Below are 27,907 nucleotides of genomic sequence, written 5' to 3'. Positions count from 1 at the left end.
GAGAGACTTTCTCACCTCCCCTCCTGTGGCGCTTCACCAAGTATCGCTCCACCTCAGTCTGTTGGGGCCTTGGTTCAGGCTGCGGCCTACCAAGGGTTTGAAGGGCCCCAGAGGCCCTGAGCACGGGACCCGCGCTCTCTGCCTGAACTTCAACATCTTCCTCGCCATCACTGTAAATGCTGACTGCAGTCTAGTGAGCGCTAGGTGAGTCCTTGGGTTCCTGGCCCAGATGTCAACCTGCCCACAGGCCTGGCACAGGACGCTACACTGACTTCGTGAGGTGGCAAGGGGAGTGGAAGGAACTGCGAGCCTTTGTTGAGCGCCAGGGCCCAAGGCTGGTGTAAAAGCTCTGCTGTGGTTGCCACCTGTCCCAGCAGGACCAGTATCCACACCGTGTGGGGTGTCGGCAGCCCTCTGGGACTTGTTTTATGAGGAGCTGCCGGCAAGGTCCTGGTGCCCCCAGCCAGGCCAGGAGGAAGGGCTGGTGAGGCCCCGAGGGGAAAGGCTTGTGACGGAAAGGGGCAGCTTGACTGTGGAGAGGAGACGACACCTGAGGACCCTCTGCAGAGGGAGGTGGGCTTCATCCCTGAGGCCTCCAGCCGACGCTGTGGGCCGAGGGCACAGTTCCACGGGAACTCTGGCATGATGGTGGTTGACACTAGAGATGTAAGGAAATACCATGGTTCATCTTTTTGGGGACAGGTTGTCTTCCTCTTGGCATAAATATTATATAGCAAATTTGCAAGATACAGAATAGTATTGGTGGATGGCAGGACCCCGCGGGCTCCTAAACTCAAAACACCTGATACTAACATTTTGATGTATTTTTTCCTAGTTTTGCTGTGCCTGTTTTCAGTGTTTAAATTATATATATATACACACATAAATATTTTTAAGAGCTAGGAAGACATTTAACGTTTTATCATAACCAATATCTATGTTATTGTACACCTTCCTAAAGATTATTTTTAAGGTTTTCTGTATGAACTATTCTATTTTTCTCTGATAGGTTTGTTCTAAGTTTTTGACATTATAAGACGTCACTTAACAGGTTTGTGTATGGTTGCACTTGCTTAGAACTGCCTTATTCCAAAATCATAAAGCTTTTCTTGAACTTCAGATTATTTTCTCATCCAGGGTTCTGCCCTTGAGCCACTTCTCATCCTATAGTCTCTTTTAGGCAAGGTATCTACCTATGCAATAAGTTGTTTCACTGCTGACTTCTCCCATTTGCTTCACATTTATGTATCCAAATACTTGCTAAACATTACCAACTTTGACCTCCCATAGGCATCCAATACCTAAAATCTGTAAATGTAGACCATGGTCTTCCTCTGCCACCTGCTGCCCTTGCACAAGTAATCCCAGTATCAACTAGCACCTGGTTCCCAAGCTTCTCCTCCTTCATCCTTCCTGTAATTCCTCAAATACCAAGTTCTGCTGAGTCTGCTGGTTACCTATTTCTCAAATTTTAATCTCCTCTTCATGCTTACTACTATCTTGGTAGTTCAGACTCTCATGGTCTCTCACCAAACTATGCAGTGGCTTCTTAACTTATCTGTGATTTTAATCCAGTACTGGCTGATTTCTACTTCTTTAGCTTCTGCTACTCTCAAGTCTGTTTTTCTTTTTTTTTTATTATAGTTTTTAATTTTTTTAATTTAAAAATCTTTAATTCTTACATGTGTTCCCAAACATGAACCCCCCTCCCACCTCCCTCCCCATAACATCTCTGTGGGTCATCCCCATGCACCAGCCCCAAGCATGCTGTATCCTGCGTCAGACATAGACTGGCGATTCAATTCTTACATGATAGTATACATGATAGAATGCCATTCTCCCAAATCATCCCACCCTCTCCCTCTCCCTCTGAGTCCCAAAGTCCGTTATACACAGCTGTGTCTTTTTTCCTGTCTTGCATACAGGGTCGTCATTGCCATCTTTCTAAATTCCATATATATGTGTTAGTATACTGTATTGGTGTTTTTCTTTCTGGCTTACTTCACTCTGTATAATCGGCTCCAGTTTCATCCATCTCATCAGAACTGATTCAAATGAATTCTTTTTAACGGCTGAGTAATACTCCATTGTGTATATGTACCACAGCTTTCTTATCCATTCATCTGCTGATGGACATCTAGGTTGTTTCCATGTCCTGGCTATTATAAACAGTGCTGCGATGAACATTGGGGTACATGTGTCTCTTTCAATTCTGGTTTCCTTGGTGTGTATGCCCAGCAGTGGGATTGCTGGGTCATAAGGGAGTTCTATTTGCAATTTTTTAAGGAATCTCCACACTGTTCTCCATAGTGGCTGTACTAGTTTGCATTCCCACCAACAGTGTAGGAGGGTTCCCTTTTCTCCACACCCTCTCCAGCATTTATTGCTTGCAGATTTTTGGATCGCAGCCATTCTGACTGGTGTGAAGTGGTACCTCATTGTGGTTTTGATTTGCATTTCTCTAATAATGAGTGATGTTGAGCATCTTTTCATGTGTTTGTTAGCCATCCGTATGTCTTCTTTGGAGAAATGTCTATTTAGTTCTTTGGCCCATTTTTTGATTGGGTCGTTTATTTTTCTGGAATTGAGCTGCATAAGTTGCTTGTATATTTTTGAGATTAGTTGTTTGTCAGTTGCTTCATTTGCTATTATTTTCTCCCATTCAGAAGGCTGTCTTTTCACCTTGCTTATATTTTCCTTTGTTGTGCAGAAGCTTTTAATTTTAATTAGATCCCATTTGTTTATTTTTGCTTTTATTTCCAGAATTCTGGGAGGTGGATCATAGAGGATCCTGCTGTGATTTATGTCTGAGAGTGTTTTGCCTATGTTCTCCTCTAGGAGTTTTATAGTTTCTGGTCTTACATTTAGATCTTTAGTCCATTTTGAGTTTATTTTTGTGTGCGGTGTTAGAAAGTGATCTAGTTTCATTCTTTTATAAGTGGTTGACCAGTTTTCCCAGCACCACTTGTTAAAGAGATTGTCTTTACTCCATTGTATATTCTTGCCTCCTTTGTCAAAGATAAGGTGTCCATATGTGTGTGGATTTATCTCTGGGCTTTCTATTTTGTTCCATTGATCTATATGTCTGTCTTTGTGCCAGTACCATACTGTTTTGATGACTGTGGCTTTGTATTAGAGCCTGAAGTCAGGCAAGTTGATTCCTCCAGTTCCATTCTTCTTTCTCAAGATTGCTTTGGCAATTCGAGGTTTTTTGTATTTCCATACAAATCTTGAAATTATTTGTTCTAGTTCTGTGAAAAATATGGCTGGTAGCTTGATAGGGATTGCATTGAATTTGTAAATTGCTTTGGGTAGTATACTCATTTTCACTATATTGATTCTTCCGATCCATGAACATGGTATATTTCTCCGTCTATTAGTGTCCTCTTTGATTTCTTTCATCAGTGTTTTATAGTTTTCTATATATAGGTCTTTAGTTTCTTTGGGTAGATATATTCCTAAGTATTTTATTCTTTTCGTTGCAATGGTGAATGGAATTGTTTCCTTAATTTCTTTTTCTACTTTCTCATTATTGGTGTATAGGAATGCAAGGGATTTCTGCGTGTTGATTTTATATCCTGCAACTTTACTATATTCATTGATGAGCTCTAGTAATTTTCTGGTGGAGTCTTTAGGGTTTTCCATGTAGAGGATCATGTCATCTGCAAACAGTGAGAGTTTTACTTCTTCTTTTCCAATTTGGATTCCTTTTATTTCTTTTTCTGCTCTGATTGCTGTGGCCAAAACTTCCAGAGCTATGTTGAATAGTAGCGGTGAAAGTGGACACCCTTGTCTTGTTCCTGACTTTAGGGGAAATGCTTTCAATTTTTCACCATTGAGGATAATGTTTGCTGTGGGTTTGTCATATATAGCTTTTATTATGTTGAGGTATGTTCCTTCTATTCCTGCTTTCTGGAGAGTTTTTATCATAAATGGATGTTGAATTTTGTCAAAGGCCTTCTCTGCATCTATTGAGATAATCATATGGTTTTTATTTTTCAATTTGTTAATGTGGTGAATTACATTGATTGATTTGTGGATATTGAAGAATCCTTGCATCCCTGGGATAAAGCCCACTTGGTCATGGTGTATGATCTTTTTAATGTGTTGTTGGATTCTGATTGCTAGAATTTTGTTGAGGATTTTTGCATCTATGTTCATCAGTGATATTGGCCTGTAGTTTTCTTTTTTTGTGACATCTTTGTCAGGTTTTGGTATTAGGGTGATGGTGGCCTCACAGAATGAGTTTGGAAGTTTACCTTCCTTTGCAATTTTCTGGAAGAGTTTGAGTAGGATAGGTGTTAGCTCTTCTCGAAATTTTTGGTAGAATTCAGCTGTGAAGCCGTCTGGACCTGGGCTTTTGTTTCCTGGAAGATTTCTGATTACAGTTTCAATTTCCATGCTTGTGATGGGTCTGTTAAGATTTTCTATTTCTTCCTGGTTCAGTTTTGGAAAATTGTACTTTTCTAAGAATTTGTCCATTTCTTCCACGTTGTCCATTTTATTGGCATACAACTGCTGATAGTAGTCTCTTATGATCCTTTGTATTTCTGTGTTGGCTGTTGTGATCTCTCCATTTTCATTCCTAATTTTATTGATTTGATTTTTCTCTCTTTGCTTCTTGATGAGTCTGGCTAGTGGTTTGTCAATTTTATTTATCCTTTCAAAGAACCAGCTTTTGGCTTTGTTGATTTTTGCTATGGTCTCTTTTGTTTCTTTTGCATTTATTTCTGCCCTAATTTTTAAGATTTCTTTCCTTCTACTAACTCTGGGGTTCTCCAATTCTTCCTTTTCTAGTTGCTTTAGTTGTAGAGTTAGGTTATTTATTTGACTTTTTTCTTGTTTCTTGAGGTATGCCTGTATTGCTATGAACTTTCCTCTTAGCACTGCTTTTATAGTGTCCCACAGGTTTTGGGTTGTTGTGTTTTCATTTTCATTAGTTTCTATGCATATTTTGATTTCTTTTTTGATTTCTTCTGTGATTTGTTGGTTATTCAGAAGTGTGTTGTTCAACCTCCATATGTTGGAAGACCCCTCTATATGCTGCTTACAAGAGACCCACCTCAAAACAAGGGACACATACAGACTGAAAGTGAAGGGCTGGAAAAAGATATACCACGCAAATAGAGACCAAAAGAAAGCAGGAGTGGCAGTACTCATATCCGATAAAATAGACTTTAAAACAAAGGCTGTGAAAAGAGACAAAGAAGGCCACTACATAATGATCAAAGGATCAATCCAAGAAGAAGATATAACAATTATAAATATATATGCACCCAACATAGGAGCACCGCAATATGTAAGACAAATGCTAACAAGTATGAAAGGGGAAATCAACAATAACACAATAATAGTGGGAGACTTTAATACCCCACTCACACCTATGGACAGATCAACTAAACAGAAAATTAACAAAGAAATGCAAACTTTAAATGATACATTAGATCAATTAGACCTAATTGATATCTATAGGACATTTCACCCCAAAACAATGAATTTCACCTTTTTTTCAAGTGCTCATGGAACCTTCTCCAGGATAGATCACATCCTGGGCCATAAATCTAAACTTGATAAATTCAAAAAAATCGAAATCATTCCAAGCATCTTTTCTGACCATAATGCATTAAGATTAGATCTCAATTACAGGAGAAAAACTACTAAAAATTCCAGCATATGGAGGTTGAACAACACACTTCTGTTTTTCTACTCCAGTAAAAATGCCTGTTTTGTTCAGTGCTTCCATGTCCTTACTCATTTTTAATTGAAGAATAGTTGATTTATGCTATAAACCTCAGATTAGCAGATGACACCACCCTTATGGCAGAAAGTGAAGAGGCACTAAAAAGCCTCTTGATGAAAGTGAAAGAGGAGAGTGAAAGTTGGCTTAAAGCTCAACATTCAGAAAACGAAGATCATGGCATCTGGTCCCATCACTTCATGGGAAATAGATGGGGAAACAGTGGAAACAGTGTCAGACTTTAATTTTTTGGGCTCCAAAATCACTGCAGATGGTGACTGCAGCCATGAAATTAAAAGACGCTTACTCCTTGGAAGAAAAGTTATGACCAACCTAGGTAGCATATTCAAAAGCAGAGACATTATTTTGCCAACAAAGATCCGTCTAGTCAAGGCTATGGTTTTTCCAGTGGTCATGTATGGAAGTAAAAGTTGGACTGTGAAGAAAGCTGAGTGCCGAAGAATTGATGCTTTTGAAGTGTGGTGTTGGAGAAGACTCCTAAGAGTCCCTTGGACTGCAAGGAGATCCAACCAGTCCATTCTAAAGGAGATCGGCCCTGGGTGTTCTTTGGAAGGAATGATGCTAAAGCTGAAACTCTAGTACTTTGGCCACCTCATGTGAAGAGTTGACTCATTGGAAAAGACTCTGATGCTGGGAGGGATTGGGGGCAGGAGGAGAAGGGGATGACAGAGGATGAGATGGCTGGATGGCATCACTGACTCGATGGACGTGAGTCTAAGTGAACTCTGGGAGTTGGTGATGGACAGGGAGGACTGGTGTGCTGCCATTCGGGGTTGCAAAGAGTCGGACATGAGCAACTGAGCTGAACTGAACCTGGTGGCTCAGCTGGTAAAGAATCTGCCTGCAAAACCTGGGTTCAATCTCTGTGTTGGGAGGATCCCCTGGAGAAGGGAACTGACTCCAGTATTTTGGCCTGAAGAACTCCGTGGACAATTCCATGGGGTCACAAAGAGTCAGACATGACTGAGCAATTTTCACTTCACTATGTATTTAGGGGCAGTATTATTTCAAAGTAATTAAAAAATTTTAAAGTAATTAATGATTATATCCTCTGAGTAAAACTATTAAAACATTTCACATAAAGTCCCCTTGACCCTCCCTTCCTTGGACATAAACAATGTTACCAAGTTTGTTACACATCCTTCCAAACCTCTGATATATATTCACATATTTGCGTGTGTGCGCTTGTGTATGGGTGTATATATGTATGTGTGTGTGTATATATATACACATATATATATATATACTTAGACTATGTACATTTAATTTTTTAGGTATACTATGCATTCCATTCTATAGCATTCTTCTTTTATTCAACAATATGTCTTGTCAGTCTACTCATTAGGACCTATCGATCTGCCTTATTCTTTTGAACTGCTGCAGAATATTCTATCAAATGGATTTCTCAGAGTTTTATTCTTATTATTTTTTTTACCTGATGGACAATTTTTCCTATTATTATGGTAAACAAGGCCCCAGTAAATACCCTTTTGTGTACCTTACTGTGATATTTTAAAATGCTTTTCTAGACTACATCCTTAGAAGTGGAATTAGGTTTCTCGTAGAACCCTCAAGCAAGAAATAAAGGGGAGAGGGAAGGCAGAAATTAACCTTAGAAGCTTTTAAGGTTGTACTGGGGCTAGAGGGTGTGGCAGTGGTTGTGGTGGGTGTGTCAGGGATGTGATAGAGGATTTGAAGCCCTGGAAAGTTTTTGAAGAATTTCATGCGGTAATGGTATCATCTTTGGAACTCAGGGACTTCTGAGGGAATATGGATTGGTTTCTATTTTTGTGTCTTGGGAATAAGAAGCAACTTTTTTTCTTCATCAGAGATAGAAAAGGAAGGTTGTGACTGACCTTGATGGTCTATCACAGGAGTTAAAGAAGTTGCCCCGAGTCATATGTCTGTCTCAGAGGAATGAGTGCCAGTCCAGTGGACTTATGGAAGTTACTAAACTGAGAGATTGTCTCCTTGTATACCTTCACTCTTCACGTGGGAAGCAAGGCCTGGAGAGAGAAAGAGACCTACTGAAGGTCTTCTAGTAAGTCAGTGATAATGTTGACATATTTCAGGCCAGCTGTAAGAGGCAGAAAAGCAGAAATAAGGAGATAGCTTAGTCGAGGTAGGAAAAGTGGTGGTAGGGGGTTTAGGAGACAGAGAAGCCAACAGCTCTTCCACTTACTCCTTCTGCTTGCAGCCCACTCTTTTCCTTTCTCCAGATTCTTGTGGACTTCTTTCTTCAGCAGCATCAAAGAAGTCCAAAAAGGAAAAGTAAACAATACAAATTATAGGATAGAGGAAAAACCCATTTCCATGTAAATATTACCATTCTGCAGCAAAACAAACAGTAGAAATAATGAGGCTTTGGTTTGGGTTTGCATTGTGGAAGATGGACATAGTCTCTGGACTAACTGGTGGAGCTGTAGTAATTCTCTCCTGGAGGGTAGAGTGATGGGCACATTTCCCAAATGCAGCTTTTCAAAAAGTGGTCCAGATTGCCTTGCAATAATTATTAATTTTTGGCAACAAAACAAAATTAAAAAACAACAGAAGGAGGGGTGGGTCATTAAAACAAAAAAGCTGGGCACTCAGAAGACTTCTGGAAAGAAGACAGGTCGAAAGTTGTGGAGGTTGGATTTGAAATTGTCACCAGGTCTTGCCTACTTTTATAGCAGAGGCCCTCAAACTGAACTTCCCTGTCTTCTCTGGTGGCTCAGAAGGTAAAGAATCCGCTTGCAATGCAGAAGACCTGGGTTCGATCCCTGGGTTAGGAAAGTTCTCTGGAGAAGGGAATGGCTACCCACTTCAGTATACTTGCCTGGAGAATTCCATGGACAGGGGAGCGTGGTGGGGCTACAGTCTGTGGGGTTGCAGAGTCAGGTATGACTGAGTGACCAACACTTAAGTAGACTAAGGGTGCCCTTTGAGAAGTGCAGCATCTTGAGATGCTGTCCTTCAGAGTTACTGGGGACAGAATAGACTTCCAGTTTCGAAATGCTCAAGAGGAAGTCTCCTAATGTAGTCCCTCTTCTGTCTTGGAATGCCTTTTAGAAGGCTGAATTCCTGAACTACCCCACCCCAACTCCAGTGCTGAATCTATGGGTGGGCCCAAATCTTCATGTTAAACAGTCTTGCAGATGATTCGTATGCCTGCCTGCTGACATCTGACCCAGGATGGGCTTGCCCAATCATTTTGCAGTGATAAAGGTACTGTCTTTTTGAAGACCTGCATTCATTGTGTTGAACCCCTTTAGTAATTTCACATAGTTCAACTTAGTATCTTTGTTTCCTTTAAATTTCAACTGAACTGTAGAAAATGAGCTTTCTAGACCTTTGTTTGGATGCGCAGGGAGAAGAGAATTTTTCAGGATGTGAACATTAACTGACAAGTGACCTGGGCCTGTGGTTTCTTATGTTGATAAGTTTGGAAACATTTCCAGGGCCACCTCAGGATTCTGTTTTCTCTTTGGAGCCATGAAGTTCAAAGATACCTATTTTATGAGGTAGCAGTTCTTCATGGTTTCAGTTCAGTTCAGTTGCTCAGTCATGTCTGACTCTTTGTGACCCCATGAACTGCAGCACGCCAGGCCTTCCTGTCCATCACCAACTCCTGGAGTTCACTCAAACCCATGTCCATTGAGTCGGTGATGCCATCCAATCATCTCATCCTCTGTTGTCCCCTTCTCCTCCTGCCCTCAATCTTTCCCAGCATCAGAGTCTTTTCAAATGAGTCAGCTCTTTGCATCAGGTGGCCAAAGGATTGGAGTTTCAGCTTCAGCATCAATCCTTCCAGTGAACACCCAGAACTGATTTCCTTTAGGATGGCCTGGTTGGATCTTGCAGTCCAAGGGACTCTCAAGAGTCTTCTCCAACACCACAGTTGAAAAGCATCAATTCTTCGGCACTCAGCTTTCTTTATAGTCCAACTCTCACATCCATACATGACTACTGGAAAAACCATAGCCTTGACTAGATGGACCTTTGTTGACAAAGTAATGTTTCTTCTTTTTAATATACTGTCTAGGTTGGTCATAACTTTCCTTCCAAGGAGTAAGCATCTTTTAATTTCATGGCTGCAGTCACCATCTGCAGTGATTTTGGAGCCCCCCAGAATAAAGTCAGCCACTGTTTCCAGTGTTTCCCCATCTATTTGCCATGAAGTGATAGGACCAGATGCCATGATCTTAGTTTTCTGAATGTTGATCTTTAAGCCTTTTTTTTTTTTCCACTTTCCTCTTTCACTTTCATCAAGAGGCTCTTTAGTTCTTCTTCATTTCATGGTTTAAAGGTAGTTATATTGTTTTTTATATACCAGACCTAATCCCTTTTTCAGAGTCTCTACAAACACACTGGGAGGGGTTTCTCCTCATATTGCAGGTGAGGATTGAAGATGTAAACCTCTTCTGGAATGAGGCAGGAGCATCAACTCATTAATCAATCAAAACAAAACTCCCAGTGGTGAGTTGACAGGGCCAGGATCACAGGCATAATAATAAGCTTTGAGTGTAAGTCTATTGAAAGCATCCTGGTGCTGTAAGAAAGAGTATGAATTAAATTCAGCTTTGATCCTAAATTGGGTTTGTCAGTTACTAGTTAGTTATGTGGTTACCTGGTCCAGTCAGGTAACCTCTGGGAGCTATCTGCATCTCCAAAACAAAGAGAATGACATTTTGTTGAGCTGGTGGGCTTGAGGTATTGCTATTTTGGGGGAAGGTGTGTGAGACACTCAGTGCAGTTCATGCCCACAGGCAGTGCTTAGTAATGGTTATTGTTAGTGAATTCCCAGCTGAAAGCTTTCTTCCCCCACAGATGTACAGGAGCCTCTCAGGTAAGAAAAGTCTCCCAGCCTTTTAGATCAGCTGCAACTCTGCCCCTCTTCTCCCCACCATCCCCTTGACAGGTATAACTGCCCTGGGAGGATCTGTCCTCCAGGGCATAATTCCCCATGAAGCTGGCATATCTACCATGGGCACCAGTAGGTGCCAGCACAGGCTAAGCTTTCTGAAGGGCTGCTTCATTTGATTTTATCCTTTTTCCATCCCCCCAGTGTGAATCATGAAAGCCCAGACTTCCTTTCCTTTCTTCCACAGTGATCTCTCTTCCCCAACCTTTCTTGCTTGCTATTCTGAGCCTCACGGTTGCACTGTCAAATATCAGTGAAGAAAGACCTGTTTGGGGATCCTTGTAACAAGACTAATAAACACTAGTGCTACATTTGGGTGGCACTTTACCCTTTGCAATGTGCTTTCATAATTGTTAGCTCATTTAATAGTTGCAAACTTCTGGCAAGGTAGTGTGATTGTTAAGGGTCTGCAGATTGCCTTTACATTCCTATCTTCACCTCTTCTCAGCTGCATCTTGGGCAAGCAACTTAGCATCTCGGAACACTGTAGATTTAAGTGGAAAGTACTCAGAATTGGTAATAAGTGCCCAATAATTGTTAGCTATTACTTTTCTCATGCCCATTTTACCACATGACTTCAAGTTTTTCTGTAACCGCAGTCCATAGGGTTGCAAAGAGTTGGACATGACTGAGCAACTGAACTGATCTGAACTGAATCATTGGTTAAATGGGTCAAGCCTTACTTTCTTCATGTTTCCTCTGATCCTCCTGCTTCCACACCGTCCTCAGCCTTACTTCACACTCTCCCATAGCCTACCCTGAATTTTCCTTTTTCTCTTCAGCACTGGGTATCTCAGGCCTTTGTATGGGCTATCCTGTCTGTCCTGAGCCCACATCATGAACCCTGGTAAATAGCTACTCATCTTTCAATAGACTGACTCCTTTTTATCCCCATGCTCCCAGAGTGCTTTCTGCACATCTTGATTACAAGACTGATATGACTGTCTTGCTATTTATCTTTTCATTAGACCAAGAGCTCCCTGGAAAAACGGATCATGTCTTCTCATGTGTGGAACTTCTCTCCCTGATATTTATGATGTGCCAAATAAATGTTGGTTTGAATGAACAAATATTAAAGAATTTGTCAATCCACCTGAAACTGTCTTAGATAAGCGTTCAGTTATCAAGACCAGCAGCTGTGGAGCCAGTCCTAAAACCCAGGTCCAGCTGCTAGTCCCCAGGCTCCCTGGGCACCCCCAGCCTGTCTCTCACTGTGGTCTCCTGTCATTGCTGTGTAATTTTTCCAACCAAACTGGACGCAGAAAGAAAAAAAAACTAATGATACGAAAGCACCAGACTTCATATTTACAGGCTCAGTAGAGGTTTTCAAATGACAGCAAGCAGCCAGTGTGCCGAGGCCTGCTTTCAATGCATCAGAAAAGACAAAATTACAGTGTGCCGGCCTTTCATGTGCTGTCTGTTTCGTCTTTCTGAATAAAAGGGAAACTCTGGCTCCAGGCTGATTTTCAATTACCAAAATAGACTGAATTCCTACCCTGAAATTATCAAAAGTGCCATATACTTGACAAGCAGCTAAGCAGAGAGCAGAAACTACCAAGTTAGTAATTAAACAGAGCTTCAGTCAAATTAACAGAGACAGACATTCTGGTCTGGCGGTCAGAACAGAGACCTAGAGGGCCCCGGATTCGGCCTTGGTACTTCTTGTGTCAGAGTGAAGTCTTGATGTGCAACCACGGTTGCCAGGGAAAGACTCCATGGGCTCCCTCCACCCCTGTCTGGCTTCTGGAAGGCCTTTAGTATGAGAACGGGGGATGCGTTCCTGTTGAGATATGGGATCAGGGAAACAGAGTAGGCCTGAAAAGAGTCAGGAGGAGGCCGAGGGGATCCAACTCTTCCCTACTTAAGAATTTGTTTCCAGACATTATAAGGGACCCTGGGAGAGCTTTTTAAATAGAAAATTATTGTAGCTTAGGATCTCTTATAAGTGCTTTAATTATTCATTTACTCAAAAAATATTGAGTGCTCACAACCACAGACAAAGCTAAATCCTAGCTTTGGGTTGTGACATGCTGGTAGAGGAAGGCAGACAATAAACAAGCAAATGAATGCATAGTATTTGAGGTGGGTCTGAGTGACATGGGTATAACTTTAGTAAAGGAGGAGGGTAGGGAGTTCAGGAGTAGGAGAGAAGGGAAAGATGCAGTTGCTATTTATATTAGGCAACCAGGAGAGACTTTTCTGATAAGGTGACATTTGAGCAGAAACCTGCAGTGGGGAGAGGATTTCAGGCAGAAGGAACAGAGTAGAAAAGTCTTGAGTTGGAAGAGCACTTAGCAAGTTTGAGGAAAAGCAAGGATCCCATTGTGGCCAGATTGTGACAAGCAAGAAGAGGGTGGTGGGAGATGAGGTTTGAAAAAGACCAGGGTCTCTATCATGTAGGCATTCGAGAACACTGGCTTTCATTCTAAGTTAAAAATGAAGGTATTGAAGTTTTTCTAAATGTCCCATGGAAGTAATAGCAAGGTGTGAGATACAAAATTTTAAATGTACTTGTGTATGCTATAAGAGTAATATAAATAATATAAATATAAATTATATTTAAATTATTAATAACATCATTCAAGATGCTCCTATTCTTATTTTTTCTGGACTTGATAAAATATTCTCAGAGAAATGGTAATATGTCTATGATTATTTTTTCTTTTCCCTTATATTTCTTCTGATTTTTGCTCTGTGTATCTTTTTCATTGTTGTTATTAGATGACTAATGGTTTATAGTGTCTATCTTTGTGAATTGTACCTTTTATCATTAGAAATAAGCATCTTTGTTTCATTTAAAAATTAATTAATTAAAAAATTAAGGCCTTGAAGGCTTTAGAGCAGATCTTACATGTTTTACAAGGGTCACTTTGGGTTGCTGTGTTTAGAGTAGAATGTAGGGAGAGGAGAGTAAATAGCAAAGGTGAGATACAATTGTGGTTTAGATCAGGTGGAGGGAAAAAGTGGTTGGATGCACAACGACTTTTGAAAATAGAACTTGTAGAGTTTGCTGATAGTTTGGATCTAGCATGTTAAAGGAAGAAAGGATTCAAGGATGACTTTAAGGATTTTGACCTGATCAAGAGGAATGATAGAGTTCTTTTTTAATGAGATGGAAAGACTTCAGGAAGGGTAGGAAATCTGGGAGATGGAAATTAAGAATTTGGTTTTGGATATGATAATTCTGAGATGCCTGTTATACCACTAGAACAATTTTTGGGAAGAAGCACAGCTCTGGAAATCAATCGGAATGCAATTTCAGTTTTGTTTCCTAATGTCCGTTTAACATTTATTCAGTAGAGGAAGAGTTTTTCCTGCCATTGGGTGAAAATTCTGGTAGGCACCATGATTTTTCTGGCCACTCTTAGGTGTAAGAAAGTCCCATGGTTTTGTTTAAGCAGGAAACCAGACACTTCATTCAGAAACAAGAATGTCCAGTTCAGTTTGTTATTTAATACTTGTGTGTTTAGTTGCAAATTCACGTCCAACTCTTTGCAGCCCCATGGACTGTAGCCCACCAGGCTCCTCTGTCTATGGGATTTCTCAGGCAAGAATGCTGGAGTGGGTTGCCATTTCCTCCTCTAGGGGATCTTCCCAACCCAAGGATCAAACCCAGGTCTCCCTCATTGCAGGCAGATTCTTTACCATCTGAGCCACCAAGGAAACCCTACTTAATACTTAAATCTTCATTAAAAGGTCATGTTTCTTCTGCTTCTAACTTATCTACCATAGCAGGTCAGCCACCCACACTGGGAAGAAATTATGGTTGGCTTTCCCTGCCCCCTTTTCTTGCTCATCATCTCGTTAGCTATGGTTTCAGCACTCCACTAGGAGGGTAGAGGGGAAAGAGATCAGAAAGTTCTTTGGCTGGGGCTCTGCTAACATGATTTCAGTTTCTCGGAGGCTGGTAACAGTTAATGCTGTGTCTTCCTTGGTTCTTTTGTGGATTCTGTGCCGCTCCACTGCTGTGGTCAGCTCCTCTGGGGTGGGTGATGCACCCTATTCCTCCAGCTGCTTTTTTCCCATAGCTGGCTCCACACAGACTTTCTCAGTTACAGTCCCAGCACCTCACCGAACAGAACACTTGAGCTACGATGATGAGGCTCTTATTGACTCCAGTGTGGCTCACCTCCTACCCTTTGAAAATATACACCCTGTGCCTTGGCTATCCCCAAGGGAATCTATTCTCAGCTGCCACCCCTTGCTTTAGCTACCTCTTACTTTTAGATTCACCAGTGGCAGGGTGGGGTCCAACCCCAGTTAATTCAGCAACTCTCCCAACCCCTTTTCTTTAAATGGCAGGGAACACATATTAGCTCTGAGTCCTGAACTATCATTCGGTCTGAGCTGAGGGGATTTCCTGTCATTCTCCAGGGAGAGGAACTATTCACAGCATAGCTTTCTTAAAAGAAAACCTTTTGCAGGGGTGAGATGGGGTGGAAGGTGGAAGGGAGTTTCAAGAGGGAGATATATCTATGGCTGATTTATGATAGAAACCAACACAATATTGTAAAGCACTTTATTTTCCAATTAAAAATTTAAAAGAAAATAAATCAATCAATAAAAAAATAAAAAGAAAACCTGTTACAAATTATCTTCAGTCTTTGGTAACTGGACCATTTATGACAGTGGCTACAGTGAGGGCCCCAAGTTAAACTGTTCTTAGAAACCCACCTTGAAAATACTGATTTGTGTCTGCCCCTTACTTTAGTATTTGATATCTATTGTGCCTTGGTCTAAATTCCCTTTTTAACATCTTGTTACGCTTTTAAAATTTGAGAGTCAACAGCATGTGAATTGCTTTAAAAGCCATGAGATTAGAAAAAGTCACAGGAGAACAGGAGAAAGATCTGAGTACTGAGCCCTTTCATAAGCTAGAAATGAAGAATCCACAAAGAATTCAGAATTTACCCTGTTTCTGAATTGGCTTAAAAAAAAAAAACAGTTTAGGCTCTTAGAACTCATCCTCTATTCAGAGTTATAATCAACACTCTAGCAGTGACTTTTCCAATAGTGAATTTTCCATTTTCATAATGCCACTCTTTATATGTAAAATGTCTGGCATTTACAAAGTGTCCATGATTTCATTTCAACTATCTGCCCCTGTGAGGAAGTAAGAGGCAGAGGTCTTGGCTCCACATTTTGAACTCTTTTTTCCATAGCCTCAGAGACACTCATGATGTTACTGAGTCCAATCTTGCCCTGCTCGTCACAAGAAAAGTTGATGAATCTGAGGTGTTGGGGCTGGTAAGGGACTTTATTCGGGAGCCCGTTGACTGAGAAGATGGCAGCCTAGCACCTTAAAACAACCATCTTGTCAGGGCCTGGTTGCCAAGTTCTTTTATGGATCAGAGATGAGGGGGGAGGCGAGGAAACAAAGTAAAAAGACCATGTAATTCCTGCAAATATCTCCTAGAATGGCAAGCCTGACATAGGGGGATGTGTTAGTTTCACCTCCTTACAGTCATTTCACGGGTGGTGGGAAATGGAATATCTCCTGTCATATCAACAAATAAAGATGTCAGATCTATCTGTGATTCCGGCCTCTCCAAATGTGAATTTCTGGGCTGGTAAGCAGCAGACAAGGTGCTGTGCCATTTGCCACACGAATAATTCAAGAATGGCACAGTCCTCCACGGCTGCACCGGGTCAGGTTGTCTTCCTGAGGCGAGCCATTGTAGCAGTAGCGTAGTGATAGTCGCTCAGTCGTGTCCGACTTTTTGCGACCCCACGGACTGTAGCCTGATGGTCTTCTCTGTCCATGGGATACTCCAGACAAGAATACCGGAGTGAATTGCCTTTCCCTTCTCCAGAAGATCTTCCCAACCCAGGGATGGAACCCAGGCAAGCCATTATGTATGCTTATAATAACAAAAAGGGTTAAAGTCACAAAACAGATCCAGTGTAAATTCAAAATTAACCCTACCTGGTTATAATTTTTTAAGGTTTAAAAAATTTTTAAATTTATTTTTAATTGAAGGATAATCACTTTACAGTATTGTGTTGGTTTCTACCAAACATAAACATGAATCAGCCATGGGTTTACCCATGCCCCCTAACCACCCCCCGCATCTTGAACTTCCCTCCCACCTCCCTTCCCTTCCTACACCTCTAGGTTGTTAACGAGCCCCGGTTTGTGGTCCCTGAGTCATACAGCAAATTCCCATTGGCTGTCTGTTTTACATATGGTAATGTATGTTTTCATATTACTCTCTTGATTCATCCCACCATTTCCTCCCCCCTCCGCCCAGTGTTTTAAGGTTTTGCTAAAGTAATCTATTGAATAGATACATGGTAAAAGTTTAATCTCACAGTGCCAGCTGCCATGCATTAATCAAAGTTACCTGGAGAGTGGTGTTTAGCAGGATTCGGAGAGATAATGAGGTTTGGTAGGAAAGTGTACCTAAATCAATTAGTGATGACTGCTTTGGTTGGTAGGGGTTCTGGTGGCTTATGTGCCATACATTTGACATCACTGATTCAACAGTTTTGTGTGTGGGGTGGTGGTGGGGGGCAGTGAGAGAACAGGGCAGAGAGAGAGGAAAGGAGAAAGACAGATGTTCTCTGAAACAGTTATAGTTTCTCAAAACACATTAGAAGAATGAGAAAAGAAAGCAGCCTAAAGCCACATTGGGTTATGGAGATGACAGCATTGTATACATGCATTCTGAGAGCATGCATTTTTAAAGATGTTCTGTTAGCAAAGGAAACAGCCTGAACTCAGCGCAGTCTTGCAAATAAATAAAACTAGCACGGTTCCCCAGCATTTTTCTCCCCAGATTTTAATTTTGACAAATTTTGAACAGAAAAGTTAAAAGAGTAGTACAGTGAATGCCTGTGTATCATTTTCCTAGATTTTCATCGTTGACGATTTCCTAGTTAATAATCTGTCTGCTTTTATTCTGGATTATTTGAAAGTAAAAATTTCATGACACTAAATCATTAATCTCTTAAGAACAAAGACATTGTCTGACATAATCATGATACTATTATTGTACCTGCAAAATAATACATAGGCCACATTTAAAATTCACTTGTTGTCCCTTAAAGTGGGATCAAATTGAATTCACTGCTTTTTGTTCACTTTATTTTGGGAATTGACATATTGTAAGATTTTTCATGTCATCGATAAAATGTCCTTCAAAAATGACTGTGTTATTTTATTACCTGAATAGAGTACACTTTATTTTACCAGCCCTTTACTTTTGTTCATTTATTCTATTTTCTATTTATTGATTGATGTTGTAAATGTTGTTGCAGTGAATGTCATGGGGACATGGTGGATTGGCCTCAATATATATTCCAATTTCTTTTTATGATCTTTTCTAGACTCAGACGACTAAAATTTCCCCAGCTTGTCTTGCAGTTCAAGTTCTAGCTGTAATTTAGATTCCATCAATCGCTTGGCACTTGCCTAAAGTTGAGAAGGCAAAAGCATGAGATAGAAGTCATGCCTTTGTTGCCCCTCTGTTTTTCCTGGAAAGTAGGCCTTTTATTATTTTTCCTTGCAGCATTAAGAGAGACTATGGAAAGCCATTGGAGAGTTGAGGGCAAAGGTATGACATGATCTGATTTAGTCTTTAAAATCATGCTGGCTGCTATGTGGAGAATAGACTGTAAAGGAGTGTAATGGGAATCAGGAGCCAGTTAGGAGACCCTTGCTGTCTGGGTAGAGATGATGGTGGTTTGGACTAGGATGATATCTGTTAGTAGAGGAAGTGAGAGACAATTGAGTTCAGAGTATAGTTTGAAGGGTGGGATCATCAAAATTTGCTGCTGGGTTATATATGGAATGGGAGAAAAATGATCCCTGTCTCCCTTGTAGCTATAGTTCTGGATGTAATTCAGCTTTCACCTATCAGAGCCACTCTTGTGAGATCTGGAAGGTGAGATTGAGGTAGAGATCTTGCCTTGGCTGTTTCTGGTTTCATCACGGCCACTGGAGTATATGGGTCCATCTGTTGTAAAGATGATAGATTTGGTGGTGGGAATACTGGAGATTGTCTCTTGGGGTTTCATTTTTCTCATGAACTAAGAAGCAAGGATAATCAACTGAGATTGGCAGGGTGTGGGAGGAGGGATTGGGATTTATTATTTTATCCTGTGTTTCTTCCTTCTCTGCCAGGATGCTGCACAGTGTCTGGCCCCTAGAAGATAGGCAGTTTGTTGTTAACTGAACAATTTTCTACTTTCACGGAAGGATTTACTCATAAAGCATCACCTTCGGCTTCAAGATAAATCAGTGCGGTTAAAACTAAAGCAAGGAGATTCTCATGTTCTTTAAAGAAGCAATTCATTTTATATTTAAATGTCAGATTTCAAATAATAAATGTCTTTGAAAGTGTTGCTACATTTAGAAGTTTTAAAAAATCAAAGTATAGTTGATTTGCATATTATAGTAGTTTCAGGTATATAGCATGGTAATTCAATATTTTTATAGAATACACTCCATTACAAATTATTACAAGATAATTGCTTAATCCCCTATGCTGTACAATATATTCTTGTTGATACCTATCTATTTTATATACAATAGTATGCATCTCTTAGTCCCATACCCCTATCGTGCCCCTTCCTCTTTCCCTCTCACCCCTGGTAACCAACAGTTTGTTTTCTGTATCTCTGAGTCTGTTTCTCTTGTGCTCCATGCTCTCTCATTTGTTTTATATTTTAGATTCCACATAAAAGTGACGTCATATAGTATGTGTCTTTTTTTGTCTGACTTATCTCATTAAGCATAATATTCTCTAGATCTGTCTATTTTGCTTCAGATTCAGAATTCCATTCTTTTTATGGCTGAGTAATATTATTGTGTGTGTTTGTAATATATACATGCCACATTTTCTTTATCCATTTGTCTGTTGATGGACACTTGGATTGTTTCCATGTCTTGGCTATTGTAAATAGTGCTGCTATGAATATTGGGGTGCATGCATCTTTTTGAATTAGAGTTTTCCTCTTTTCTGGTTGTATACCCAGGAGTGGAATAGCTGGATGGTATAGTAGTTCTATTTTCAGTTTTTTGAGGAACCACCATAATGTTTTCCATAGTGGCTGCAGCAATTTGCATTCCTACCAAGAGAGTACAAGGGCTCCTTTTTTTCCATATCCTTGCCAACATTTTTTTGTAGCCTTTTTGATGATGTATATCTGTTAATCCCAAACTCCTTGTTTATCATTCCTCTCCCCTGTTTGGGCTTCCCAGGTGGCACTAGTGGTAAAGAATCCACCTGGCAATGCAGGAGATGCAAGAGACACAGATTCGATCCTTGGGTTGAGAAGATCCCCTGGAGTAGGAAATGGCAACCCACTCTAGTATTCTTGCCTGGACAGAGGAGCCTGGTGGGCTACAATCCGTGGGGCTGCAGGGAGTCAGACATGACTGAGCAAATGAGCACGTACACAGCACACTCCCCTGTTAATTCTCCTTCCCTTCACCTCCTGTTTATTCGTAATCACTCTTTGCCAGACACTGTTATAGCCACTAGGGATATGGCATGAAACAAGATGGATATTGTCCTTGTTCTCTCATGGTCTTATTTTCAAGAAAATGAGACAGAAAATAAGTGAGTGCAAGCATAAACAAGTTAATTTGAGACACTTATAGTGCCATGAAGATGATAAATAAGGCTAATGTGAGAGCGAGAGGGTAGGGAGCATGGTTTTATCAGGTAAGACTACCTTGAGGAGGTGACTTATTTTGCAATGTAAATTTTTTTGTCGATGTATAACATATGTACAAAAAATTAAGCACAAGTCATAAGTGCATAGCTTAATGAATTTCTGCAATGTGAACACAGTCCTCTAACTACCACCCAGGCCAAGAAGTAGAACTTTGCTAACTGCAATAAGGAGGTGACATTTGAGTTGAGACCTGCATGCTATGTAGGCAGCTATGCAAAGATCTGGGTTTAGAGTATTCCAGTAAAAGAAAGTTGAGGAGAAAACCTTGGCATATTTGGGGAGCAGAAAGAAGGCCAATGTGTACCAGTCTGTTGAATTAGTACTGCAATATTTGGTTTATGTGTTTATGGCATGATTCTTAGTTTAAGACTGGAAGGGAAACAACACTTTGATTATAATTGCTCTTGAAGCTCCATCCATCAGTAAATTGGGCTCTTAGGATCTCAGAGTAATTTGGAGCAGAGAGTCTTAGCAGGAAAGTCTTTGGAGATTTTATTTATTGCACACTGTCCGCCTTGTACAAGGAGAGCAATATCCGAACTCAGCTATAGAGATAGTTGTTATAACATGAGATTACAGTAATTGGTATGACTTATAGTCTCTCACATTACAGTAATTCTACTAGGTTTCTTTTAATTCCGTCCACCTTCCCTCACCAAAGAGTTCCTCCTGCTGTCTTGTTCAGGGCCCTGGTCTTGACATTTGATATTCCAGGATTTCATTATGACCATGCACTTAAAAATCCCTTGTTACCTAAATATTTGCATACAGGTCGGGTTGGTTCTTAAGAAGAGATATAGGGAAATAACAGAGGTTTTGAGGGATGCTTACATAACTGGGGACAGTAGAAACACTGGTTAAGTCATTACACAAATATCTGTCATTCACATGATTAAGTTTAGAGGAGATAATGTCAAATTGTGGCAGAGTAGGCAGTCTTAAAAGTTTTCTGCCTGACCTAGTTAAAGTTGAATTTTTCTTTAACATTAGACTGTTCCACAGTTATTCCTATTTCCTTGTGTGAACAACAGTCATCCAGAATTTGACAAGTGAGAACTTCCAGTGAGGCCATCCTACCTTCACACCACTACACAAATTAGCCTCCTTTGACCCCCCAACTGCTTTTGCTGAGGCTCTACCGGGCCCCTAGCAACTCTTTAGGGTGTGCTTCCTGTGAGCTCACAGTATGTCTACTGTTACCATGTCCCTGCCATGTCACCTGGAGGACTCTGCAGGCGTGCCCATTCCTGTGGCGGGCGCAGCTGCTGTAGGTAGGCATGGCTGGGACACTGTTCTGTGTCGGTCTGTAAAGGACAGTGACTTCTTCTATAGTTCTTCACTGGTTGCCATCCCGAGCCCTCGGGTGCCAGAGGCGTATAGAGGAGGCCTGTCACCTCTACCTGTGCTACACCCCAGTAGAAGGGCCCCAGAGCAGGAATGCCTGAGTTCCAAGGTGTTTCCATCTTTGTTTATAGTCTTGCTCAACAGAAGACTTTGAGATGAAACCAGTAGGACTGGGTCAAGAGACAATTTGGAGGGGTAGATACCTGGCTGAACTCAGAATTTTCCCATTCTTAGGACTTTCTTACAGCCAAACCAGACCTTTCTTCCCTTAGTACATCTTCTGTCCTAGGAGACTCCTGAGCTCCCCACCATACAGACATCTGTCAGGCCACTTCCCATGTGCCAGGTGCACCCAGACATTCCTGACTCGCCTTAGCTCTTTCTTAAGGCTGCTCTGCATGGTCCCTGATGGGCTATCATACAAGGTCAGAAAGGCCTGTCTCTTGCAGCTTGGAACTGGGAGCCCCCACCCCTTTGGAAGCAGTGCTCAAGGCCTTTTTTCTTTTTTTGATTATCCAAAGCCTGATCCTTGTTTTGACAAGTCTGCCCCCAAAAGAGAAGACAACACGTGTAGTGAAACCACCTTAATATGTAAATCTCCAGGGAAGTAGAATCATTTCTTTAGCTCATTCGTAGTGAAGAGCATCAGAGCGGCAGGCTCCAAACAGTGTCTCTGACTGGAGTCTCACGCCTGGTAATTTATCTCATGTGCATGGTGCCACTTGAGTAGTCTTTCTAAAATAACTGAGTCTCACCCCTGCTTTCAAAACTGTTCATGCTTGCCTGTTGCTTAAAGCCCCAAGTTCTTTATCATGAACAATGAGGCTCTTCTTGATGTATTGGCCCTCTTACTTCTCCTGCCTCATTTCCCCCTATTTCCCTCTGCACATCACCTTCTCCAGTCACACCAGTCAACTCCAGGCCTGTGCGTTCCTCATACTGCCCCTTTCATCTGGGATGCTGCTTTCCGCTCTCCTTTACTACCTGGGGAACTACTCATTCTTTAGGCCAGCTCACATGTCACCTCCAAGAAGCCCTTCCATCCTGATTCACAGGAGTCTTACTGTGGAGACAGTGTCCCCAGCAGGACGCACAGTGCCTGACTTGCAACGTCAGAGCAGAGTCAAAGGCTGAGTTAGAGTGGCTGTTCCTAAAGGCCTGATGCGCCTCTCCGTAAGGCCTGCACTTTCTCCCTTTGTGTTGGTGAAATAAACTTTCTCTCCTTATTTGGCTCCTGGGGCCTAGTCTGCCATCCATTAGTATATCAGGGAGTTGCCTGTTCGTGCGAGATCATCAGCCCCCTTAATCCTCCTTTGTAACTGGATTATGTCAGACTTCACTGTGTGCCTGGAGGCTTCCTATGGGTCTAATTTCAAAATAACTGAGAAATGTCATACTAACCACCAACTCCCCACTCCCCCTGTAAAAACAGATTTGTTTTTGAAACAGTTTAATAGAATAACATCCAGAGAAGAAACAAGAGCAAGAAGGGGAAAAAAACCCTCCCAAACCCATAAAACAGGTAATGCACTGAATATGTCAAAGGGCTCTCAGCATCTGTAGGAGGTCTGCAGGAGAACAAAAAGGATTCTCAGGGCAGAGTGGGAGTACCTTTCCCCTCTGGACAGATGATACTATGTCGGGTTGCCAGTGGAGAGAACCCATTATCAACAGGATCTTTTAATCAAAGCCCAAGTCACTGCTAATTCACTCGGTATTAAAATAACAAGAGGCAGCTGCTGAGGGTGGCGGTGGCATGCTGGTAGGGATGGTATAGAGGAGGGGTGGGAGAATTAAAGTCTTGGAAAGTCAGAGCTGAGGCACTTAGAGTGAGCCAGATTCGTTGGGTGGTGCTGTTAATGTCCTTTCTCTGCTTAAATGCCTTTATTGTTACCCTTTCAGAGCTACTTACCCCTTTTCCCCTTTCTCTAACCCATGACAACCACTAATCTGGTTTTCATTTCTATAGTTTTGTCATTTTGAGAATGTCACATAAATGGAACTATACAGTGCTAACCTTTTTAGATAGGCTTTTTAAAAACGAGGCATAGTTCCCTGTGTGTGTGTGCTAAGTAGTATTACAGATGTACCACCATTTGTTTAACTGTTCCACAGAAGGGTGTTGTGTGTCTTGACTGTGATGGTAGTCACGTGTGTTGAAAGTGCATGGAACTAAGCACATGCGCGGGGCTTCCCTGGTGGCTCAGATGGTAAAGAATACACCTGCAATGCAGGAGACCTGGGTTCGACCCCTGAGTGGGGAAGACCCCCTGGAGAAGGGAATGGGTGCCCACTCCAGTATTCTTGCCTGGGATGGTGGAGGAGCCTGGTGGGCTACAGTTTGTAGGGTCCCAAAGAGTTGGAGGTGACTGAGTGACTAAGCACACACACAAACACATGTACACACACAAATGAGCACCTGTGGAATTGGTGAAATTTGAATAAGGGGGGTAGATTGTATCAGTGTCAGTTTCTTAGTTGTGAGACTGCACTCTTGGTCTGGAGAATGTCGACAGTGGAGGAAACTGGATGGAGGATATGTATAATTTCTTACAATTGCATATGAACCTACAGTTATCTTGAAAAAAGTGCCTTTAGTGGCACTCTTATGCCATGGAACAAGGGCTAAGTCCCTTGGTCTGGAACTCAAGGCTCTTCTATGTTCTGGCTCGACTTTCATCTGCCTTTTGTCTGTCTTCTCTCTTGTGGGAGATGTATTTTCACAGTGTGGACCCACTTGTGTGACGAGAACCAGATCAAGAAGTAGGACTTTGCCAGGAGCCTGGAAGCCCCCACCTCCTCCCATCTGTTTACTACTCTTCGAAGGGTGATTGCTATCTGATTTCCATTCCATATATTAGTTTTGCCCTTTTTTGAACTTCATATAAATGAATTCATGGATTTTTCTTTTAAACTGGCTTCTTTTGCCCAACATGATGATTAAATTATTCATGTAGCAGCAGTTTGTTCATTATCACTTCTATATAGTATTCAGCCCACTGTGTGAAGAAACTATAGTTATACAATTTATATGTAGTAGTATTGGTGATTACTTGGTTGCTTAATTTTGGACTATTTTAAATAACTGCCACAAACCTTCAGACACTGGAATGATCTTGTCAGGCATCAGAGAACCTTTAGGGATATCTTCAGTGTCAGAAGCTTTCTGTATGGGCTCAAATCTCATTAAACATCAGCAGATTCATTTTGGACAGGAGCCTTATTTATGTCATGAGTGTCGCAAAGCCTTTAAGTTCTGTGATAACCTTGCTGAACATCAGAGACTCCACACTGAAGAGAAAACTCATTGGTGTAAAGAGTGTAACACAGGATTCATTGCATTTCAAGTCTGGTCACCCACCAAAGAGCCCACAGCGGAGAACACCATTATGAATGCAGTGAGTTGGGGGATGCCTTCATTTGGAAGCCAGTATTTATTGCCAGAAAACCCATAAATATTCAAATGTGAGAAGACCTTCACTTAAAAGCTCAATCTTATACATTGGAAAATCCACATTGGCCCAAAACCTTGTGGCTGTGTATATAACCAAATCGCTGTGCTGTACACCTGAAACTAAACATGACGTTGTAAATCAGCTGTAATAAAATAGGTTAAAAAGAGAGCTGGAAAAAACCAAATAACTCTGCCACGATTGCTCTTTTATATACCTTTGTCTCACGTATATACTCATTTCACTTGGACAAATACCTAGAGGTGGGATTGTTGGGTCATAGGATATACACAAGGTTGATTTTTAGGAGGTACTGTCCAGTGGTTTTCCAAAGTGGTACCATCAGTTTTTACTCTTACCAGGAGAATTCTTACTCTGCATCCTTGCCAACATGAGTCTTATACATCTTAGTTTCTCTGGTGGGGTGTATAGAGGTAACTGTTCTGGAGGCCTAGTTTGCAGGTGGGCTTTCTTCTCCTGCCCCAGCAGGAGAGCTGTTGCCTGTTCCTCAGTGCAGAGGTTCTCATGAGGTGAGAGAGGTTTTCTGCTTCTCCTGCAGAGGCAAGTGCCTGTGTTTCTACCCTTTCTGCAGACAGTGGATATATGCCTGGGCCTTTTCCCTGCCCTTCCATTAGTGATTAAGGCCTTGGTTTCTCATAAGAGAAAGTACTGGAAAATGTGTGCAGGCCAGTGAGGGCTCTCTAAGCTCTCTTGCCTGCCTCCGTCTGTCTTCTGAGTACCAGATAGAGGTTGTGGAGAAGAGTTTGGGAGTATAAACTCCTCTTTTGTCTGGGGCTCCCAGGGATTCTCAACTTCATTCTAATCCATACTGGCTTTTAAGAATTTGTTATAATATAAACTTTTTTCTTACCCTCTTCCTCCAAAGAAGTCTGACGAAGGTGGAATAGCTCTTACGGCCTGCCTCTCCCTGGTGCGGTTGTCAAGTCTTTGGAATTCAGTTCTTCTGGTTGCCTTGTAACCTCAACTCTCTGACGGGCTCCAGGGAAGTTCTGATTTTACAGACTGTCTGGCTTCTTCCTCATTGTTGGGGTGGGAGTTAATGTTCTCTTTGTGGCTTTCTACCTCTCACTGTGATTTTAACCTGAATTTCTCCTGTGACTAATAAGTTTGAGCCCCTTTAAAGGTAACAACCATATCTTGCATTTGCATGCTCCACTGCCGTTGTCTGAAATGGCCTTTGCTTTTACTCTCTGTCTGTTCCTTCAAGGGTCAATTTAAGGGTCCTTCGCAGCTGTCTCTAACCACCTCTGTCTTCTGCCACCCCTGTCAAACCTTGCTTTCTCCTCCCTTTCACATCCCTGGCACTTTTTATAATTTGGATTAGGAAACTGGGAGTTGGAGGAAGACTCCTGTTTTCTGGTTTTCATCCGTTTTCCTTATGATCAGCTGGGAGAAGCAGAGCGGCAGGGTGAGAGGTGATATAAATGCCCAGGGTCTTGGAGAGAGGACTAGGGTACAGAAACAGTTTCTTCCAAAACTGTGGAGGCTGCATGTCATTTGCCCAAAGGCAGTGTTTACAGTCTGGGAGTTTGTAGGAGGGTCACCTCACAGATGCCCAGAAAGCCTACTGCTGGTTTTGGTTGTATCTTTGTTCTTTGCCAGGCACCCTTCCTGCCTAATTGAGCCCAAATTGCTGAAACCAAACTTTCCCTGGGTTATCCTCATCCTGCTGGGTATCCGCTTTCCCTAAAACCAAAATTACTGCTCAGTCTAGACCTGCACACTTCCTGTTCTATTTGAAGAGAAGCCCCCAGTCCATATCAGAACAGCAGAGGTGTCTGCTCCACATGAAAGTCGCTTTCCCTTCAGCATCTTCTTGGCTCCCTGACAGTTGTGAAACCTTTTTTGTACAGTGTCTGTCCCTGGTGGCTCCTGGGCGGTCCTCAGATGCCCTGTTACTGCCCAGGGCAGCAGCAAGGATAGAAGTAGCATTTTCAAAGGAAGAGAAGAGAAAAATAGGGTAAATCACAGGTACAGAAAAGCAAGCCTGCATGCTGAAGGCTGTCATAAAGAACCACCTGTTGACTAAGCCATGTCCAGGGAGGCAGGGCTGGGTGTCCTTCACTTTTCCTTTTCCTCTGACTCCGTGGACTGCATTTCCCCTTTTCACTCTGCTTCTCTGTCTGGATTTTCTGAGTGAGTTGGTAAAGCACTTTATTTGTTTATTTATTTTTTGACCATGCAGCATGCAGAATCTTAGTTTCTGGATCAGGGATCAAACCTGGTCTTAACCACTGGACCACTAGGGAAGTCCCTGGGAGAGCACTGTAGTTCCCTATAATTCTGTCTCACTGAGGCCTCAGGACAGTGGTGTGCTGATAGATGTTTACAGACTCTCCAGGAGAAGCAGCCCTGGTTTGCAATGTTTGCCCATTTCCATAGTGTAAATACTCCTGTCATAACCAATTTTAAGCTGCCAATGTGATATAACTGAATATGGAGTTGGGAAGAGATTCTCAGTAGCACACGATTATATAGTATTTCTACCATGTAAGTGAAATAGATGCTAGATAACCTCAAGAGCATAGATCAGTGGTTGACAAATTATGGCTTGTAGGCCAAGTCTGACACATGGCCTGTTTTTGTGCAGCCCATGAGCTAAGATTGGTTTTTACGCTTTTAAAGTTGTTTTTTTTTTTTTTTTTTTAATAATGATACATGACAGAGACTGATTGTGGTCCCCAAAACCTAAAATATTTCGCATCTGTCCCATTATAGGAAAAGTTATCTGACCCTTGGCATGAA

This window comes from Budorcas taxicolor, chromosome 8, assembly GCF_023091745.1.
Source record: "Budorcas taxicolor isolate Tak-1 chromosome 8, Takin1.1, whole genome shotgun sequence".
Classification (NCBI taxonomy): domain Eukaryota; kingdom Metazoa; phylum Chordata; class Mammalia; order Artiodactyla; family Bovidae; genus Budorcas; species Budorcas taxicolor.
The sequence above is the reverse complement of the archived record's forward strand: the minus strand, read 5'-3'. Positions refer to the sequence as shown.